The sequence below is a fragment of the Salminus brasiliensis genome, chromosome 1 (assembly GCF_030463535.1).
Source record: "Salminus brasiliensis chromosome 1, fSalBra1.hap2, whole genome shotgun sequence".
Taxonomy (NCBI): Eukaryota; Metazoa; Chordata; class Actinopteri; order Characiformes; family Bryconidae; genus Salminus; species Salminus brasiliensis.
Window position 1 is genome coordinate 40,486,986 of NC_132878.1, and position 23,686 is coordinate 40,510,671.

Here is a 23,686-nt window from a genome sequence, read left to right on the forward strand (position 1 = left end):
GATATCATGGGTTGTTGAAAAACTGTATGACAAAAAAGAAAGTCAATATATGTATAGAAACTGAATTATCACTTACCTGTTCCACAGTGGCACACGGATACTCACATACATACAGCTGCTAATGGATAGAAAGCAGACCTCAGTCAGTTGCAATAAGAAAGTCAAACAGCTGAACATAGATAAAAAGAAAGCCACAGCTTCAGATGGAAAGAAAACCAAAAAGCCAGAGATGAGGACGGACATGCAGACAGGCACAGATTTGTAGATTGATGAGTTGACTGTGTTGGGGCAAGGCAGCCCATCACCAGTGTAAATTTGCATCTATGTTTGAAGATATATTAAATGTATTATTGTAAACAGGTAACATGCTTTTACCTTGTAATCCAGCTGAAGTGAGTGAGTGTTGGGTGAAAAAAAGAATGCAGAGAGAGCCGGAGCACCGAACCCTTCTTAGATGGATACACTTTCAGGGATTGAGGATATCATGGATTCCAGTGAACCTGTATGACAAAAAAGAAAGTCAATATATGTATAGAAACTAAATTATCACTTACCTGTTCCACAGTGGCACAAGGATACTCACATACATACAGCTGCTGATGGATAGAAAGCAGACCTAACACAGTTGCAAAATGAAGACAAACAGTTGTACATAGATAAAAAGCCAGCCACAGTTTCACATAGAAAGAAAACCAAACAAACAGAGATGCAGATAGACATTCAGACAGCCACACATTTGGAGATTGATGATGAGACTGTGTTGGGGCAAGGCAGCCCATCACCAGTGTAAATTTGTATCTATGTTTGAAGATACATTAAATGTATTATTGTAAACAGATAACATGCTTTTACCTTGTAATCCAGCTGAAGCGAGTGAGCGTTGGGTGAAAAAAAGAATGCAGAGGAAGCCGGACCACCTAACCCTTCTTTAACTGGATACACCTTTATGGATTGAGGATATCTGTATGACAAAAAAGAAAATCAATATATGGATAGAAACTGAATTATCACTTACCTGTTCCACAGTGGCATACAGAAACTCACATACATACAGCTGCTGATGGACAGAAAGCAGACCACAGTCAGTTGCGATAAGAAAGTCAAACAGCTGAACATAGATAAAAAGAAAGCCACAGCTTCAGATGGAAAGAAAACCAAAAAGCCAGAGATGAGGACGGACATGCAGACAGGCACAGATTTGTAGATTGATGAGTTGACTGTGTTGGGGCAAGGCAGCCCATCACCAGTGTAAATTTGCATCTATGTTTGAAGATATATTAAATGTATTATTGTAAACAGGTAACATGCTTTTACCTTGTAATCCAGCTGAAGTGAGTGAGTGTTGGGTGAAAAAAAGAATGCAGATGGAGCCGGAGCACCGAACCCTTCTTAGATGGATACACTTTCAGGGATTGAGGATATCATGGATTCCAGTGAACCTGTATGACAAAAAAGAAAGTCAATATATGTATAGAAACTGAATTATCACTTACCTGTTCCACAGTGGCACAAGGATACTCACATACATACAGCTGCTGATGGACAGAAAGCAGACCTCAGTCAGTTGCAATAAGAAAGTCAAACAGCTGAACATAGATAAAAAGAAAGCCACAGCTTCAGATGGAAAGAAAACCAAAAAGCCAGAGATGAGGACGGACATGCAGACAGGCACAGATTTGTAGACTGATGAGTTGACTGTGTTGGGGCAAGGCAGCCCATCACCAGTGTAAATTTGCATCTATGTTTGAAGATATATTAAATGTATTATTGTAAACAGGTAACATGCTTTTACCTTGTAATCCAGCTGAAGTGAGTGAGCGTTGGGTGAAAAAAGGAATGCAGAGGGAGGCGGAGCACCTAACCCTTCTTAGATGGATACACCATCAGTGATTGAGGATATCATGGATTCCAAAGAACCTGGATGACAAAAAAGAAAGTCAATATATGTATAGAAACAGAATAATCACTTACCTGTTCCACAGTGGCATACGGATACTCACAAACATACAGCTGCTGATGGATGGAAGACAGGCCTCACACAGTTGCAAAAAGAAAGACAAACAGTTGAACATAGATAAAAAGCCAGCCACAGCTTCAGATGGAAAGAAAACCAAAACGCCAAAGATGCAGATGGACATGCAGACAGCCACACATTTGGAGATTGACGATGAGACTGTGTTGGGGCAAGGCAGCCCATCACCAGTGTAAATTTGTATCTATGTTTGAAGATACATTACATGTATTATTGTGAACAGGTAAAATGCTTTTACCTTGTAATCCAGCTGAAGTGAGTGAGCGTTGGGTGAAAAAAGGAATGCAGAGGGAGGCGGAGCACCTAACCCTTCTTAGCTGGATACACCTTCAGGGATTAAGGATATCATGGATACCAAAGAACCTGTATGACAAAAAAGAAAGTCAATATATGGATAGAAACTGAATTATCACTTACCTGTTCCACAGTGGTATAGAGTAACTCACATACATACAGCTACTGATGGATAGAAAGCAGGCCTCACAGTTGCAAAATGAAGACAAACAGTTGTACATAGATAAAAAGCCAGCCACAGTTTCACATAGAAAGAAAACCAAACAAACAGAGATGCAGATAGACATTTAGACAGCCACACATTTGGAGATTGATGATGAGACTGTGTTGGGGCAAGGCAGCCCATCACCAGTGTAAATTTGTATCTATGTTTGAAGATACATTAAATGTATTATTGTAAACAGGTAACATGCTTTTACCTTGTAATCCAGCTGAAGCGAGTGAGCGTTTGGTAAAACAAATGCACAGGGAGACGGAACACCTAACCTTTTTTTAACTGGATACACCTTTAGGGATGGAGGATATCATGGGTTCATGAAAAACTGTATGACAAAAAAGAAAGTCAATATATGTATAGAAAATGAATTATCACTTACATGTTCCACAGTGGCATACGGATAGTCAAATACATACAGCTGCTGATGGATAGAAAGCAGGCCTCACACAGTTGCAAAAAGTAACTCAAACACTTGAACATAGATAAAAAGCCAGCCACAGCTTCAGATGGAAAGAAAACCAAAACGCCAAAGATGCAGATGGACATGCAGATAACCACACATTAAGAGATTGAAGATGACAATTTGTTTGGGGCAAGGCAGCCCATCACCGGTGTAAATTTGTATCTATGTTTGAAGATACATTAAATGTATTATTGTAAACAGATAACATGCTTTTACCTTGTAATCCAGGTGAAGTGAGTGAGCGTTGGGTGAAAAAAGGAATGCAAAGGGAGCCGGACCCCCTAACCCTTTTTTAACTGGATACACCTTTAGGGATTGAGGATATCATGGGTTCCTGAAAAACTGTATGACAAAAAATAAATTCAATATATGTATATAAACTTAATTATTACTTACCTGTTCCACAGTGACATACGGATACTCCCATACATACAGCTGCTGATTGATGGAAGGCAGCCCATCACCAGTGAAAATTTGTATCTATGTTTGAAGATACATTAAATGTATTATTGTAAACAGGTAACATGCTTTTACCTTGTAATCCAGCTGAAGCGAGTGAGCGTTGGGTGAAAAAAAGAATGCAGAGGAAGCCGGAACACCTAACCCTTCTTAGCTGGATATACCTTCAGGGATTAAGGATATCATGGATACCAAAGAACCTGTATGACAAAAAAGAAAGTCAATATATGGATAGAAACTTAATTATCACTTACCTGTTCCACAGTGGCACACGGATACTCACATACATACAGCTGCTGATGGATGGAAGGCAGGCCTCACACAGTTGCAAAAAGATAGTCAAACAGTTGAACATAGATAAAAAGCCAGCCACAGCTTCAGATGGAATGAAAACCAAAAAGCCAGAGATGCAGATGGACATGCAGACAGCCACACATTAGGAGATTGACGATGAGACTGTGTTGGGCCAAGGCAGCCCATCACCAGTGTAAATTTGTATCTATGTTTGAAGATACATTAAATGTATTATTGTAAACAGGTAACATGCTTTTACCTTGTAATCCAGCTGAAGTGAGTGAGCGTTGGGTGAAAAAAGGAATGCAAATGGAGCCCGAGCACCTAACCCTTCTTAGCTGGATACACCTTCAGGGATTAAGGATATCATGCATTCCTGAAAAACTGTATGACAAAAAAGAAAGTCAATATATGTATAGAAACTGAATTATCACTTACCTGTTCCACAGTGGCACACGGATACTCACATACATACAGCTGCTGATGGATAGAAAGCAGACCTCAGTCAGTTGCAATAAGAAAGTCAAACAGTTGAACATAGATAAAAAGCCAGCCACAACTTCAGAAGGAAAGAAAACCAAAACGCCAGAGATGCAGATGGACATGCAGACAGCAACACATTAGGAGTTTGACGATGAGACTGTGTTGGGGCAAGGCAGCACTTAACCGGTGTAAATTTGTATCTATGTTTAAAGATACATTAAATGTATTATTCTAAACAGGTAACATGTTTTTACCTTGTAGTCCAGCTGAAGTGAGTGAGCGTTGGGTAAAAAAAAGAATGCAGAGGAAGCCGGACCACCTAACCCTTCTTTAACTGGATACACCTTTAGGGATTGAGGATATCATGGGTTGTTGAAAAACTGTATGACAAAAAAGAAAGTCAATATATGTATAGAAACTGAATTATCACTTACCTGTTCCACAGTGGCATACGGATACTCACATACATACAGCTGCTGATGGATGGAAGGCAGGCCTCACAGCTGCAAAAAGAAAGTCAAACAGTTCAACATAGATACAAAGCCAGCAAAAGATTCAGATGGAATAAAAACCAAAAAGCCAGAGATGCAGATGGACATGCAGACAGCCACACATAAGGAGATTGACGTTGAGACTGTGTTGGGGCAAGGCAGCCCATCACCAATGTAAATTTTTATCTATGTTTGAAGATACCTTAAATTTATTATTGTAAACACATAACATGCTTTTACCTTGTAATCCAGCTGAAGTGAGTGAGCGTTGGGTGAAAAAAGGAATGCAGAGGGAGCCGGAGCACCTAACCCTTGTTAGCTGGATACACTTTTAGGGATTGAGGATATCATGGGTTCCTGAAACACTGTATGACAAAAAAGAAAGTCAATATATGGATAGAAACTGAATTATCACTTACCTGTTCCACAGTGGCATACAGAAACTCACATACATACAGCTGCTGATGGATAGAAAGCAGGTCTCACATAGCTGCAAAATGAAGACAAGCAGTTGTACATGGATAAAAAACCAGGCACAGTTTCACATAGAAAGAAAACCAAACAACCAGAGATGCAGATAGACATTCAGACAGCCACACATTTGGAGATACACCTTCAGGGATTAAGGATATCATGGGTTCCTGAAAAACATTATGACAAAAAAGAAAGTTAATGAATGTACAGAAACTGAATTATCACTTACCTGATCCACCGTGGCATACGGATACTCACATACATACAGCTGCTGATGGATGGAACGCAGGCCTCACACAGTTGCAAAAAGAAAGTCAAACAGTTGAACATAGATAAAAAGCCAGCCACAGCTTCAGATTGAATGAAAACCAAAAAGCCAGAGATGCAGATGGACATGCAGACAGCCACACATAAGTAGATTGACGTTGAGACTGTGTTGGGGCAAGGCAGCCCATCACCAATGTAAATTTTTATCTATGTTTGAAGATACATTAAATGTATTATTGTAAACAGATAACATGCTTTTACCTTGTAATGCAGCTGAAGTGAGTGAGCATTGGGTGAAAAAAGGAATGCAGAGGGAGGCGGAGCACCTAACCCTTCTTAGATGGATACACCGTCAGGGATTGAGGATATCAGGGATTCCAAAGAACCTGGATGACAAAAAGAGAATGTCAATATATGTATAGAAACTGAATTATCACTTACCTGTTCCACAGTGATATACGGATACTCACATACATAAAGCTGCTGATTGATGGAAGGCAGCCCATCACCAGTGAAAATTTGTATCTATGTTTGAAGATACATTAAATGTATTATTGTAAACAGGTAACATCTTACCTTGTAATCCAGCTGAAGTGAGTGAGCGTTGGGTGAAAAAAGGAATGCAAATGGAGCCGGAGCACCTAACCCTTCTTAGCTGAATACAACTTCAGGGATTGAGGATATCATGGGTTCCTGCAAACCTGTATGACAAAAAAGAAAGTCAATATATGTATAGAAACAGAATAATCACTTACCTGTTCCACAGTGGCATACGGATACTCACAAACATACAGCTGCTGATGGATGGAAGGCAGGCCTCACACAGTTGCAAAAAGAAAGACAAACAGTTGAACATACATAAAAAGCCAGCCACAGCTTCAGAAGGAAAGAAAACCAAAAAGTCAGAGATGCAGATGGACATGCAGACAGCCACACATTAGGAGTTTGACGATGAGACTGTGTTGGGGCAAGGCAGCACTCAACGGTGTAAATTTGTATCTATGTTTGAAGATACATTAAATGTATTATTCTAAACAGGTAACATGTTTTTACCTTGTAATCCAGCTGAAGCGAGTGAGCGTTGGGTGAAAAAAGGAATGCAGAGGGAGCCGGAGCACCTAACCCTTCTTAGCTGAATACAACTTCAGGGATTGAGGATATCATGGGTTCCTGCAAACCTGTATGACAAAAAAGAAAGTCAATATATGTATAGAAACAGAATTATCACTTACCTGTTTCACAGTGGCATATGGATACTCACATACATACAGCTGCTGATGGATGGAAGGCAGGCCTCACACAGTTGCAAAAAGAAAGTCAAACAGTTGAACATAGATAAAAAGCCAGCCACAGCTTCAGATGGAATGAAAACCAAAAAGCCAGAGATGCAGATGGACATGCAGACAGCCACACATTAGGAGATTGACGATGAGACTGTGTTGAGGCAGGCCTCACAGTTGCAAAATGAAGACAAACAGTTGTACATAGATAAAAAGCCAGCCACAGTTTCACATAGAAAGAAAACCAAACAAACAAAGATGCAGATAGACATTCAGACAGCCACACATTTGGAGATTGATGATGAGACTGTGTTGGGGCAAGGCAGCACTTAACCGGTGTAAATTTGTATCTATGTTTGAAGATACATTAAATGTATTATTGTAAACAGGTAACATGTTTTTACCTTGTAGTCCAGCTGAAGCGAGTGAGCGTTAGGTAAAAAAAAGAATGCAGAGGAAGCCGGACCACCTAACCCTTCTTAAACTGGATACACCTTTAGGAATTGAGGATATCATGGATACCAAAGAACCTGTATGACAAAAAAGAAAGTCAATATATGGATAGAAACTGAAATATCACTTACCTGTTCCACAGTGGTATAGAGTAACTCACATACATACAGCTACTGATGGATAGAAAGCAGGCCTCACAGTTGCAAAATGAAGACAAACAGTTGTACATAGATAAAAAGCCAGCCACAGTTTCACATAGAAAGAAAACCAAACAAACAAAGATGCAGATAGACATTCAGACAGCCACACATTTGGAGATTGATGATGAGACTGTGTTGGGGCAAGGCAGCACTTAACCGGTGTAAATTTGTATCTATGTTTGAAGATACATTAAATGTATTATTGTAAACAGGTGACATGTTTTTACCTTGTAGTCCAGCTGAAGCGAGTGAGCGTTAGGTAAAAAAAAGAATGCAGAGGAAGCCGGACCACCTAACCCTTCTTAAACTGGATACACCTTTAGGAATTGAGGATATCATGGGTTGTTGAAAAACTGTATGACAAAAAAGAAAGTCAATATATGTATAGAAACTGAATTTTCACTTACCTGTTCCACAGTGGCACACGGATACTCACATACATACAGCTGCTGATGGACAGAAAGCAGACCTCAGTCAGTTGCAATAAGAAAGTCAAACAGCTGAACATAGATCAAAAGAAAGCCACAGCTTCAGATGGAAAGAAAACCAAAAAGCCAGAGATGAGGACGGACATGCAGACAGGCACAGATTTGTAGATTGATGAGTTGACTGTGTTGGGGCAAGGCAGCCCATCACCAGTGTAAATTTTTATCTATGTTTGAAGATACATTAAATGTATTATTGTAAACAGGTAACATGCTTTTACCTTGTAATCCAGCTAAAGGGAGTGAGCGTTGGGTGAAAAAAGGAATGCAGAAGGAGCCGGAGCACCTAACCCTTCTTAGATGGATAAACCTTCAGGGATTGAGGAAATCATGGGTTCCTGAAAACCTGTATGACAAAAATGAAAATCAATATATGGATAGAAACTGAATTATCACTTACCTGTTCCACAGTGGCATACGGATACTCACAAACATACAGCTGCTGATGGATGGAAGGCAGGCCTCACACAGTTGCAAAAAGAAAGACAAACAGTTGAACATACATAAAAAGCCAGCCACAGCTTCAGAAGGAAAGAAAACCAAAACGCCAGAGATGCAGATGGACATGCAGAAAGCCACACATTAGGAGTTTGACGATGAGACTGTGTTGGGGCAAGGCAGCACTCAACGGTGTAAATTTGTATCTATGTTTGAAGATACATTAAATGTATTATTCTAAACAGGTAACATGTTTTTACCTTGTAGTCCAGCTGAAGTGAGTGAGCGTTGGGTGAAAAAAGGAATGCAGAGGGAGGCGGAGCACCAAACCCTTCTTAGATGGATACATCGTCAGTGATTGAGGATATCATGGATTCCAAAGAACCTGGATGACAAAAAAGAAAGTCAATATATGTATAGAAACAGAATTATCACTTACCTGTTTCACAGTGGCATATGGATACTCACATACATACAGCTGCTGATGGATGGAAGGCAGGCCTCACACAGTTGCAAAAAGAAAGTCAAACAGTTGAACATAGATAAAAAGCCAGCCACAGCTTCAGATGGAATGTAAACCAAAAAGCCAGAGATGCAGATGGACATGCAGACAGCCACACATTTGGAGATTGACGATGAGACTGTGTTGGGGCAGGCCTCACAGTTGCAAAATGAAGACAAACAGTTGTACATAGATAAAAAGCCAGCCACAGTTTCACATAGAAAGAAAACCAAACAAACAAAGATGCAGATAGACATTCAGACAGCCACACATTTGGAGATTGATGATGAGACTGTGTTGGGGCAAGGCAGCACTTAACCGGTGTAAATTTGTATCTATGTTTGAAGATACATTAAATGTATTATTGTAAACAGGTAACATGTTTTTACCTTGTAGTCCAGCTGAAGCGAGTGAGCGTTAGGTAAAAAAAAAGAATGCAGAGGAAGCCGGACCACCTAACCCTTCTTAAACTGGATACACCTTTAGGAATTGAGGATATCATGGATACCAAAGAACCTGTATGACAAAAAAGAAAGTCAATATATGGATAGAAACTGAAATATCACTTACCTGTTCCACAGTGGTATAGAGTAACTCACATACATACAGCTACTGATGGATAGAAAGCAGGCCTCACAGTTGCAAAATGAAGACAAACAGTTGTACATAGATAAAAAGCCAGCCACAGTTTCACATAGAAAGAAAACCAAACAAACAAAGATGCAGATAGACATTCAGACAGCCACACATTTGGAGATTGATGATGAGACTGTGTTGGGGCAAGGCAGCACTTAACCGGTGTAAATTTGTATCTATGTTTGAAGATACATTAAATGTATTATTGTAAACAGGTGACATGTTTTTACCTTGTAGTCCAGCTGAAGCGAGTGAGCGTTAGGTAAAAAAAAAGAATGCAGAGGAAGCCGGACCACCTAACCCTTCTTAAACTGGATACACCTTTAGGAATTGAGGATATCATGGGTTGTTGAAAAACTGTATGACAAAAAAGAAAGTCAATATATGTATAGAAACTGAATTTTCACTTACCTGTTCCACAGTGGCACACGGATACTCACATACATACAGCTGCTGATGGACAGAAAGCAGACCTCAGTCAGTTGCAATAAGAAAGTCAAACAGCTGAACATAGATCAAAAGAAAGCCACAGCTTCAGATGGAAAGAAAACCAAAAAGCCAGAGATGAGGACGGACATGCAGACAGGCACAGATTTGTAGATTGATGAGTTGACTGTGTTGGGGCAAGGCAGCCCATCACCAGTGTAAATTTTTATCTATGTTTGAAGATACATTAAATGTATTATTGTAAACAGGTAACATGCTTTTACCTTGTAATCCAGCTAAAGGGAGTGAGCGTTGGGTGAAAAAAGGAATGCAGAAGGAGCCGGAGCACCTAACCCTTCTTAGATGGATAAACCTTCAGGGATTGAGGAAATCATGGGTTCCTGAAAACCTGTATGACAAAAAAGAAAATCAATATATGGATAGAAACTGAATTATCACTTACCTGTTCCACAGTGGCATACGGATACTCACAAACATACAGCTGCTGATGGATGGAAGGCAGGCCTCACACAGTTGCAAAAAGAAAGACAAACAGTTGAACATACATAAAAAGCCAGCCACAGCTTCAGAAGGAAAGAAAACCAAAACGCCAGAGATGCAGATGGACATGCAGAAAGCCACACATTAGGAGTTTGACGATGAGACTGTGTTGGGGCAAGGCAGCACTCAACGGTGTAAATTTGTATCTATGTTTGAAGATACATTAAATGTATTATTCTAAACAGGTAACATGTTTTTACCTTGTAGTCCAGCTGAAGTGAGTGAGCGTTGGGTGAAAAAAGGAATGCAGAGGGAGGCGGAGCACCAAACCCTTCTTAGATGGATACATCGTCAGTGATTGAGGATATCATGGATTCCAAAGAACCTGGATGACAAAAAAGAAAGTCAATATATGTATAGAAACAGAATTATCACTTACCTGTTTCACAGTGGCATATGGATACTCACATACATACAGCTGCTGATGGATGGAAGGCAGGCCTCACACAGTTGCAAAAAGAAAGTCAAACAGTTGAACATAGATAAAAAGCCAGCCACAGCTTCAGATGGAATGAAAACCAAAAAGCCAGAGATGCAGATGGACATGCAGACAGCCACACATTTGGAGATTGACGATGAGACTGTGTTGGGGCAGGCCTCACAGTTGCAAAATGAAGACAAACAGTTGTACATAGATAAAAAGCCAGCCACAGTTTCACATAGAAAGAAAACCAAACAAACAAAGATGCAGATAGACATTCAGACAGCCACACATTTGGAGATTGATGATGAGACTGTGTTGGGGCAAGGCAGCCCATCACCAGTGTAAATTTGTATCTATGTTTGAAGATACATTAAATGTATTATTGTAAACAGGTAACATGCTTTTACCTTGTAATCCAGCTGAAGTGAGTGAGCGTTGGGTGAAAAAAGGAATGCAGAGGGAGCCGGAGCACCTAACCCTTCTTAGCTGGATACACCTTCAGGGATTGAGGATATCATGGGTTCCAGAAAATCTGTATGACAAAAAGGAAAGTCAATATATATATAGAAACCGAATTATCACTTACCTGTTCCACAGTGGCATACGAATGCTCACATACATACAGCTGCTGATGGATGGAAGGCAGGCCTCACACAATTGCAAAATGAAGTCAAACTGTTGTCCATAGATAAACAGGTAGCCACTACTTCAGACGGAAAGAAAACCAAAAAGCCAGAGATGCAGATGGACATGCAGACAGCAACACATTAGGAGTTTGACGATGAGACTGTGTTGGGGCAAGGCAGCACTTAACCGGTGTAAATTTGTATCTATGTTTGAAGATACATTAAATGTATTATTCTAAACCGGTAACATGTTTTTACCTTGTAGTCCAGCTGAAGCGAGTGAGCGTTGGGTAAAAAAAAGAATGCAGAGGAAGCTGGACCACCTAACCCTTCTTTAACTGGATACACCTTTAGGGATTGAGGATATCATGGGTTGTTGAAAAACTGTATGACAAAAAAGAAAGTCAATATATGTATAGAAACTGAATTTTCACTTACCTGTTCCACAGTGGCACACGGATACTCACATACATACAGCTGCTGATGGACAGAAAGCAGACCTCAGTCAGTTGCAATAAGAAAGTCAAACAGCTGAACATAGATAAAAAGAAAGCCACAGCTTCAGATGGAAAGAAAACCAAAAAGCCAGAGATGAGGACGGACATGCAGACAGGCACAGATTTGTAGACTGATGAGTTGACTGTGTTGGGGCAAGGCAGCCTATCACCAGTGTAAATTTGCATCTATGTTTGAAGATATATTAAATGTATTATTGTAAACAGGTAACATGCTTTTACCTTGTAATCCAGCTGAAGTGAGTGAGCGTTGGGTGAAAAAAGGAATACAGAGGGAGGCGGAGCACCTAACCCTTCTTAGATGGATACACCGTCAGTGATTGAGGATATCATGGATTCCAAAGAACCTGGATGACAAAAGAAAGTCAATATATGTATAGAAACAGAATTATCACTTACCTGTTTCACAGTGGCATACGGATACTCACATACATACAGCTGCTGATGGATGGAAGGCAGGCCTCACACAGTTGCAAAAAGAAAGTCAAACAGTTGAACATAGACAAAAAGCCAGCCACAGCTTCAGATGGAAAGAATACCAAAAAGCCAGAGATGCAGATGGACATGCAGACAGCCACACATTAGGAGTTTGACGATGAGACTGTGTTGGGGCAAGGCAGCCCATCACCAGTGTAAATTTGTATCTATGTTTGAAGATACATTAAATGTATTATTGTAAACAGGTAACATGCTTTTACCTTGTAATCCAGCTGAAGTGAGTGAGCATTGGGTGAAAAAAGGAATGCAGAGGGAGGCGGAGCACCTAACCCTTCTTAGATGGATACACCGTCAGGGATTGAGGATATCAGGGATTCCAAAGAACCTGGATGACAAAAAGAGAAAGTCAATATATGTATAGAAACTGAATTATCACTTACCTGTTCCACTGTGATATACGGATACTCACATACATACAGCTGCTGATTGATGGAAGGCAGCCCATCACCAGTGAAAATTTGTATCTATGTTTGAAGATACATTAAATGTATTATTGTAAACAGGTAACATCTTACCTTGTAATCCAGCTGAAGTGAGTGAGCGTTGGGTGAAAAAAGGAATGCAAATGGAGCCGGAGCACCTAACCCTTCTTAGCTGGATACACCTTCAGGGATTAAGGATATCATGCGTTCCTGAAAAACTGTATGACAAAAAATAAAGTCAATATATGTATAGAAATTGAATTATCACTTACCTGTTCCACAGTGGCACACGGATACTCACATACATACAGCTGCTGATGGATAGAAAGCAGGCCTCACACAGTTGCAAAAAGAAAGTCAAACAGTTGAACATAGATAAAAAGCCAGCCACAGCTTCAGAAGGAAAGAAAACCAAAACGCCAGAGATGAAGATGGACATGCAGACAGCAACACATTAGGAGTTTGACGATGAGACTGTGTTGGGGCAAGGCAGCACTTAACCGGTGTAAATTTGTATCTATGTTTGAAGATACATTAAATGTATTATTATAAACAGGTGACATGTTTTTACCTTGTAGTCCAGCTGAAGCGAGTGAGCGTTGGTTAAAAAAAAGAATGCAGAGGAAGCCGGACCACCTAACCCTTCTTTAACTGGATACACCTTTAGGAATTGAGGATATCATGGGTTGTTGAAAAACTGTATGACAAAAAAGAAAGTCAATATATGTATAGAAACTGAATTTTCACTTACCTGTTCCACAGTGGCACACGGATACTCACATACATACAGCTGCTGATGGACAGAAAGCAGACCTCAGTCAGTTGCAATAAGAAAGTCAAACAGCTGAACATAGATAAAAAGAAAGCCACAGCTTCAGATGGAAAGAAAACCAAAAAGCCAGAGATGAGGACGGACATGCAGACAGGGACAGATTTATAGATTGATGAGTTGACTGTGTTGGGGCAAGGCAGCCCATCACCAGTGTAAATTTGCATCTATGTTTGAAGATATATTAAATGTATTATTGTAAACAGGTAACATGCTTTTACCTTGTAATCCAGCTGAAGTGAGTGAGTGTTGGGTGAAAAAAAGAATGCAGAGAGAGCCGGAGCACCGAACCCTTCTTAGATGGATACACTTTCAGGGATTGAGGATATCAGGGATTCCAAAGAACCTGGATGACAAAAAGGAAAGTCAATATATGGATAGAAACTGAATTATCACTTACCTGTTCCACAGTGGCACACGGATACTCACATACATACAGCTGCTGATGCATGGAAGGCAGGCCTCACACAGTTGCAAAAAGAAAGTCAAACAGTTCAACATAGATACAAAGCCAGCAAAAGATTCAGATGGAATAAAAACCAAAAAGCCAGAGATGCAGATGGACATGCAGACAGCCACACATAAGGAGATTGACGTTGAGACTGTGTTGGGGCAAGGCAGCCCATCACCAATGTAAATTTTTATCTATGTTTGAAGATACATTAAATGTATTATTGTAAACAGATAACATGCTTTTACCTTGTAATCCAGCTGAAGTGAGTGAGCGTTGGGTGAAAAAAGGAATGCAGAGGGAGCCGGAGCACCCAACCCTTCTTAGCTGGATACACCTTCAGGGATTGAGGATATCATGGGTTCCAGAAAATCTGTATGACAAAAAGGAAAGTCAATATATATATAGAAACCGAATTATCACTTACCTGTTCCACAGTGGCATACGAATGCTCACATACATACAGCTGCTGATGGATGGAAGGCAGGCCTCACACAATTGCAAAATGAAGTCAAACAGTTGTCCATAGATAAACAGCTAGCCACTACTTCAGACGGAAAGAAAACCAAAAAGCCAGAGATGAAGATGGACATGCAGACAGCAACACATTAGGAGTTTGACGATGAGACTGTGTTGGGGCAAGGCAGCACTTAACCGGTGTAAATTTGTATCTATGTTTGAAGATACATTAAATGTATTATTCTAAACCGGTAACATGTTTTTACCTTGTAGTCCAGCTGAAGCGAGTGAGCGTTGGGTAAAAAAAGGAATGCAGAGGGAGGCGGAGCACCTAACCCTTCTTAGATGGATACACCGTCAGGGATTGAGGATATCAGGGATTCCAAAGAACCTGGATGACAAAAAGAGAAAGTCAATATATGTATAGAAACTGAATTATCACTTACCTGTTCCACAGTGATATACGGATACTCATATACATACAGCTGCTGATTGATGGAAGGCAGCCCATCACCAGTGAAAATTTGTATCTATGTTTTAAGATACATTAAATGTATTATTGTAAATAGGTAACATGCTTTTACCTTGTAATCCAGCTAAAGGGACTGAGCGTTGGGTGAAAAAAGGAATGCAGAAGGAGCCGGAGCACCTAACCCTTCTTAGATGGATAAACCTTCAGGGATTGAGGAAATCATGGGTTCCTGAAAACCTGTATGACAAAAAAGAAAATCAATATATGGATAGAAACTGAATTATCACTTACCTGTTCCACAGTGGCATACAGAAACTCACATACATACAGCTGCTGATGGATAGAAAGCATGTCTCACACAGCTGCAAAATGAAGACAAGCAGTTGTACATGGATAAAAAAACCAGGAACAGTTTCACGTAGAAAGAAAACCAAACAACCAGAGATGCAGATGGACATGCAGACAGCCACACATTTGGAGATTGACGATGAGACTGTGTTGGGGCAAGGCAGCCCATCACCGGTGTAAATTTGTATCTATGTTTGAAGATACATTAAATATATTATTGTAAACAGATAACATACTTTTACCTTGTAATCCAGCTGAAGTGAGTGAGCGTTGGGTGAAAAAAGGAATGCAAACTGAGCCGGAGCACCTAACCCTTCTTAGCTGGATACACCTTCAGGGATTAAGGATATCATGGGTTCCTGAAAAACTGTATGACAAAAAAGAAAGTTAATGAATGTACAGAAACTGAATTATCACTTACCTGGTCCACCGTGGCATACGGATACTCACATACATACAGCTACTGATGGATGGAAGGCAGGCCTCACACAGTTGCAAAAAGAAAGTCAAACAGTTGAACATAGATAAAAAGCCAGCCACAGCTTCAGATGGAATGAAAACCAAAAAGCCAGAGATGCAGATGGACATGCAGACAGCCACACATTAGGAGATTGACGATGAGACTGTGTTGGGGCAAGGTAGCCCATCACCAGTGTAAATTTGTATCTATGTTTGAAGATACATTAAATGTATTATTTTAAGCAGGTAACATGCATTAACCTTGTAATCCAGCTGAAGCAAGTGAGCGTTGGGTAAAAAAAAAAAAAAGCAGAGGGAGACGGAGCACCTAACCCTTCTCAGATAGATACACTTTCAGGGACTGAGGATATCAGGGATTCCAAAGAACCTGGATGACAAAAAAGAAAGTCAATATATGTATAGAAACTGAATTATCACTTACCTGTTCCACAGTGGCATACGGATACTCACATATATACAGCTGCTGATGGATGGAAGGCAGGCCTCACAGTTGCAAAAAGAAAGTCAAACAGTTCAACATAGATACAAAGCCAGCAAAAGATTCAGATGGAATAAAAACCAAAAAGCCAGAGATGCAAATGGACATGCAGACAGCCACACATAAGGAGATTGACGTTGAGACTGTGTTGGGGCAAGGCAGCCAATCACCAATGTAAATTTGTATCTATGTTTGAAGATACCTTAAATGTATTATTGTAAACAGATAATATGCTTTTACCTTGTAATCCAGCTGAAGTGAGTGAGCGTTGGGTGAAAAAAGGAATGCAGAGGGAGCCGGAGCACCTAACCCTTGTTAGCTGGATACACTTTTAGGGATTGAGGATTTCATGGGTTCCTGAAACACTGTATGACAAAAAAGAAAGTCAATATATGGATAGAAACTGAATTATCACTTACCTGTTCCACAGTGGCATACAGAAACTCACATACATACAGCTGCTGATGGATAGAAAGCAGGTCTCACATAGCTGCAAAATGAAGACAAGCAGTTGTACATGGATAAAAAACCAGGCACAGTTTCACATAGAAAGAAAACCAAACAACCAGAGATGCATATGGACATGCAGAAAGCCACACATTTGGAGATTGACGATGAGACTGTGTTGGGGCAAGGCAGCCCATCACCAGTGTAAATTTGTATCTATGTTTGAAGATACATTAAATGTATTATTGTAAACAGATAACATGCTTTTACCTTGTAATCCAGGTGAAGTTGAGTGAGCGTTGGGTGAAAAAAGAAATCCAAAGGGAGCCGGACCCCCTAACCCTTTTTAAACTGGATACACCTTTAGGGATTGAGGATATCATGGGTTCCTGAAAAACTGTATGACAAAAAATAAATTCAATATATTTATATAAACTTAATTATTACTTACCTGTTCCACAGTCACATACGGATACTCACATACATACAGCTGCTGATTGATGGAAGGCAGCCCATCACCAGTGAAAATTTGTATCTATGTTTGAAGATACATTAAATGTATTATTGTAAACAGGTAACATCTACTTACCTTGTAATCCTGCTGAAGCGAGTGAGCGTTGGGTAAAAAAAAATGCAGAGGGAGACGGAGCACCTAACCCTTCTTAGCTGGATGCACCTTCAGGGATTGAGGATGTCATGGGTTCCTGAAAAACTGTATGACAAAAAAGAAAGTCAATATATGTATAGAAACTGAATTATCACTTACCTGTTCCACAGTGGCACACGGATACTCACATATATACAGCTGCTGATGGACAGAAAGCAGACCTCAGTCAGTTGCAATAAGAAAGTCAAACAGCTGAACATAGATAAAAAGAAAGCCACAGCTTCAGATGGAAAGAAAACCAAAAAGCCAGAGATGAGGACGGACATGCAGACAGGCACAGATTTGTAGATTGATGAGTTGACTTTGTTGGGGCAAGGCAGCCCATCACCAGTGTAAATTTGCATCTATGTTTGAAGATATATTAAATATCTAATATATTAAATGAAAAGAATTCAGAGAGAGCCGGAGCACCGAACCCTTCTTTAACTGGATACACCTTTAGGGTTTGAGGATATCACGGATTCCAGGGAACCTGGATGACAAAAAAGAAAGTCAATATATGTATAGAAACTGAATTATCACTTACCTGTTCCACAGTAGCACACGGATACTCACATACATACAGCTGCTGATGGATGGAAGGCAGCCCATCACCAGTGAAAATTTGTATCTATGTTTGAAGATACATTAAATGTATTATTGTAAACAGGTAACATGCTTTTACCTTGTAATCCAGCTGAAGTGAGGGAGCGTTGGGTGAAAAAAAAACATGCAGACGGAGCCGGAGCACCTAACCCTTCTTAGCTGGATACACCTTCAGGGATTGAGGATATCATGGGTTCCAGAGAATCTGTATGACAAAAAGGAAAGTCAATATATGTATAGAAACTGAATTATCACGTACCTGTTCCACAGTGGCACACGGATACTCACATACATACAGCTGCTGATGGATGGAAGGCAGGCCTCACACAGTTGCAAAAAGAAAGTCAAACAGTTGAACACAGATAAAAAGCCAGCCACAGCTTCAGATGGAAAGAAAATCATAAAGCCAGAGATGCAGATGGACATGCAGACAGCCACACATTTGGAGACTGATGAGGAGACTGTGTTGGGGCAAGGCAGCCCATCACTAGTGTAAATTTGTATCTATGTTTGAAGATACATTAAATGTATTATTGTAAACAGGTAACATGCTTTTACCTTGTAATCCAGCTAAAGTGAGTGAGCGTTGGGTAAAAAAAGGAATGCAGAAGGAGCCAGAGCATCTAACCCTTCTTAGATGGATAAACCTTCAGGGATTGAGGAAATCATGGGTACCTGAAAACCTGTATGACAAAAAAGAAAGTCAATATATGGATAGAAACTGAATTATCACTTACCTGTTCCACAGTGGCATACGGATACTCACATACATACAGCTGCTGATGGATGGAAGGCAGGCCTCACACAGTTGCAAAAAGAAAGTCAAACAGTTAAACATGGATAAAAAGCCAGCCACAGTCATAATATTGCTCAAAACCTGTAGGACTCACCAATAATATTACAAGAGGAATACCCTTAAACATGTATGCATCCCCAATAAAACTTTAATATATATATATATATATATATATATATATATATATATATATATATTAAAAAAGAATACCCAACTGCTACAAGGTGTACTCAACCAAAGATGGACATTAACATCTAAAAACTCACCATTAATCACATTATTATATCATTATTATTCCAGATTATTGCTCTAACAATCACTAAACCACCTATTAATGGCAGCGTGACCCCTTCCATTCCATCACCTACACCGCCCATCTGAACCACAATTACATCACCTCCAGCTTCACTGCCTGCTCTACATAAATTGACAAACAAGAAGTAATTTGTACGCCTACCCGACTCACGACAATGCACGCCAAACACTGGATCCCCTTTGTGTGCCAAAAGCAGAAGTGGGCTAGTTACTAGTGACTTTGGAGCTTTTATTGTCCAGTAGAACATGCAGCGTTAACAACTATTTTTCTAAGCTTATCTTAGCAACAAATTGCCTTTCTACTTGCCCATGCAATGTACTTTGAAACAATAAAAATAAAAAAAATAAATCAAGCAAAGTGATTAAAAAAAATAAGTACTGCTCACAGTATGTCTCAGTCCCACCAGGTGGTGACAATAACCCCTTTGTCTATGACGTCTATGATTATAAACTATGTTATGGACAGACACAGTCTCGATTCAAGCAAGGAAACAGCAGAAAATAACTTACCTGACTGGTGTGCTGAGGATATTTAGTCGGTTAGCAGACGTGAAAACCTGAAAACTGATGCTCCCAGGGCCTCCACATGGCCTCCACAAGGCCTCCTAGTTAGTAAAGCAAAGGAATGTAAAATTAACACACACAGCAGACAACACAAGAAAAACTGGCTAAGATAAACAGGCCAAAGCTAATGTTAAAGAATATTAAGACATACAAGCAACATGAGAGCTCTAAGACTAGGAGAAACTGCATGTGAACAAAGATCATTCAAGAGAACACACATTACAGTATTACATATGTTCCATGGAAACCAGCTTTCAGGGTCTTCTCAGACAATGCTAGCAAATTAACCTTCAGCGGAGTGAATCAGGCTGTCTTACTAATGACCAGAAGAAACATTCATTCGTTTGTACATCAAAGCACATTTTCACTTGAGTTTGGGGAACTCTGTCAAGTAAGTTTCTTGAATGGATCAGCAGATATTCACTTTGCCCCTCTTCTCACTCACAACACTCAAAACTCTGAAACTACAATCCTTTTCTCAACATTTTCAGTCCCTTTCCATTTTGACGGGGATATTTAATAAAAAATAGCCAGAATTCCTACATCAGGTGTCATGGATGGTAAAAGACCATCTATAAAGTACAGAAACATAAAACACTCACCGAGATAAGGAGCTGCTGATGTTAGTTATAAAGGCATTAAACCTATCGAAGAACAGAGACAAAAGGAAAATCAATGACTAACCTCACCTTCCTCACTTTAAACGAATTGATTTATATTTTTCGAAACACACATGTAGCCCATTTTCATAACGCATAAATCATTAATGTGACACTGTCATAAGATATGCCTATTTTAAAACTTTTTATGTAATACTGATTCAGAGAAACATCCATAAAGCATATAGGTTTCTCAATCAAGTTGTAAGAAGTGCAAACACAGAAACAAACAAACAAAAAAACAAGAAAAAAGAGAAGCTTTCTACAAAAGAAGAACAGCTCAAAACTTAATATGAATAAAACATACACAAAGCTTAGTTGAATATATAAAGAAAGAAATGATAGCAAACTTACAATCTTAGAATCTAGTTCCTTCAATGACGGTTTTCATTCCAGTGAGGCCTAAAGTTAGCCACAACCAAACCACCCTGCTACTCTTGGATTCCCTCCTTTTGGCTTGTAACTTTTGGCATACATCCAATATACTGCCACATGGTGGATGGAGTAGGAATTACCATGAAAAAAAACATGGATGAACATAAATGGGTTTGGAGTAGACCCAAGTGGAAGGAATTTTATGCCAATATAGAAAATAGACAATAGGCAAGTGGCTTAAAGGTCCAACCACAACAGGCCCAATGAGACTAGGGATGCACCCATCAGATAATAGAATAGAATATTGGTCCCGATATTAACAAAATGAGTTGATCGGATATTGGATAATTAGGCTGATCCATGGGAATGCGATATATGTACAAAATCTGTCATCAATATTTTAAATAAAAATGTATAAAATCTGTATAAAAATAGAGGTTTTCCTTGTCACTGTCACCTTTGGCTTGTTCACTGGGGGTCTTAGGTTTTCATGTCTTCTTTTGTTGTTGATTTCTTGTCTTTTTACTGATTACTGATTCTGTAAAATAAGTTTGACATGATTTAATTTGATAATATAAAACTTTCTCCAGATTAATAAGGGCATGCAATTTCTGTCATGTTGCACAGCAAATTTGCACTTGTCAGCACAGTGTTGATTTAACTGGAGCAGCCGGCTCAGTTAACTCAAAAGCCACGAAGAAGACGGGTGCACGGGGAATCCCTCACATGCAGCCAAGCTCACAAGGCCAAACTCTCTACTGACGGTTTGTCTCTCAAACGTGTCCAAAATCAACAGATTGCCTCTTTACTCACAAAATATTAGTATATTCCAGATTTAAACTTAAGAGAGACAAAGGAGACAAAATCTGAACCACTCACTTGAAAGCTTTTGCCTGTAATATTGGACAACTGAGAGCAACAGGGATGAGGAACAACATCATATCCACAAAGCGAAAAGGGTGAGACTGCCTTCATCACTATGCTTTATTGTAATATCATAATGAAGCTTTTGTGTATACTCTGCTTTTATCTTACAGTTGTATGATGAGGTTGATGCCATCCATCCTCTGATGGTGTATATTTGTCACTGCTTCAGCTGAAACAATGCTGGGAGTTTTTCTCTAAAGGAGTCCTTGTTGATTTTTATGAGATGCTCAGCAAAAGTGTAAGCACACCATTTTCATCTCTACAAGTAGACCAACATAATACTCTCAAATTTATTGATGCTCCAAGATATGTATAGTTTTTAAGAGAAGGTGCTTCAGTGTGTAACTAATGTTACACTAAATGATGTATTCCCATGATGTTTTTGAAATGGGCCGTTGTAAGGGATTCCATTGTTTTGGAAAACTGGTAAAAGGGGGAGGCCAGAAAAGCACACAGGGGTTCAGACAGGAAATGGGACTGAGACATGGGCAGGACATAGAACGGGGGCCAGACAAGAGATGACACTGGAGACTGGACAGGAAGTGGAACACGAGATTGGACACAAGACCAGACAACGGGCATAGACAGAGACTGGACACATGACTGGATGAGAGGCTATACAAGGAGGCTGAAACAGGGACTGGACTGGGACTAGTGTTGAACACATAATTAAACAAAAGTAGACTTAAATGTTTTTATTTAAGGTAATTTCACATTGTCTCCAGTTATAAACCCTTGAATACGGAGGTTTGTTTATATATTTATATATCCTGAACGAAATTCTGTCAAAATTCCCTCCTTAACCTGAAAAAAATATTTTTTGAATTGAAAACAATGAATTAGTTTAAGAAAAGAGAATGTTTACAACAATCTATGAGCTTAAAAGTAACTGAATGTATATGAATAACTAAATAACAGATATGAAAGAGAAATTATTCTATACTTAGTGTTGCTGGCAAATACAGTTTTGCGCTGGCGCTTATAATCTGACACAGGACATATAAATCTTTTGTTGTGATGGTGTAAAATATGTTGTTTCACCAGCTGTGTTTTTTTTTTTTTTTTTTTGTAAAAGAACAAAAAAGAGAGAACTAAGCAACTCTACCAAACTGTCTCTTTTAGGGTCACTTTGCTGGTCCCAAGCCTGGATAAAGGAGGAGGGTTAAATGTAGAGTAGCAATTCCACCTCACATATGTCTTTTGTTTAAATTTGATTTGCTAACATTTAACAACAAAACAAAATAGGTTTATGTAATTCATGTAAAAAATATTTATGTAATGTGAGTCTAGACAAAACATTAAAAACTAAACCATTTCTGTAGTTCTATGCATATTTAGGGTGTTTACTCACTGTTTTCTCTCCCACAACGTTATTCCTTTATTCTACAGCTTCAAATACACGCGAATGGGCAATTATGCTAATTGAGAGATGACGTCATTCCGCGACTTATTGGACAGCCAATAGCTACTTTCCTTACTGAGGAGTTGGCAGCACTGTTTTGAAGGAGACGCGGAACTGCTGCTCGAGGCGTTATTCGACATGGTCTAGCGACCATTCCTACGTTGTAGTCTTTGATATTAGCTGTGTCTTATTTATCTTAGGGAGCAGAAAGCACAAGGATTACAACTGGCTGTGTTACTGTACAGTATTTTGACTCACTAGCTGCCGTTTGCGTTTCTATCTCCGTTTTCTCTCGAGGAAAATGGCGGCCGCGAAACCGAGAAACGAGCTCTCCAGACGCTCTGCACGGAGCCCGTTCAGTTGGACCGGTAGATCGAGTTCCTTCGACGGAAAACGAAGCCAGAAGCAGCCTGTGACGCCTCCAACGCAGTCGTCTCAATTCCAGCACTACCGGCGCGGAGGACACCGAGGCTCGTCGTCTCCACTCCCACA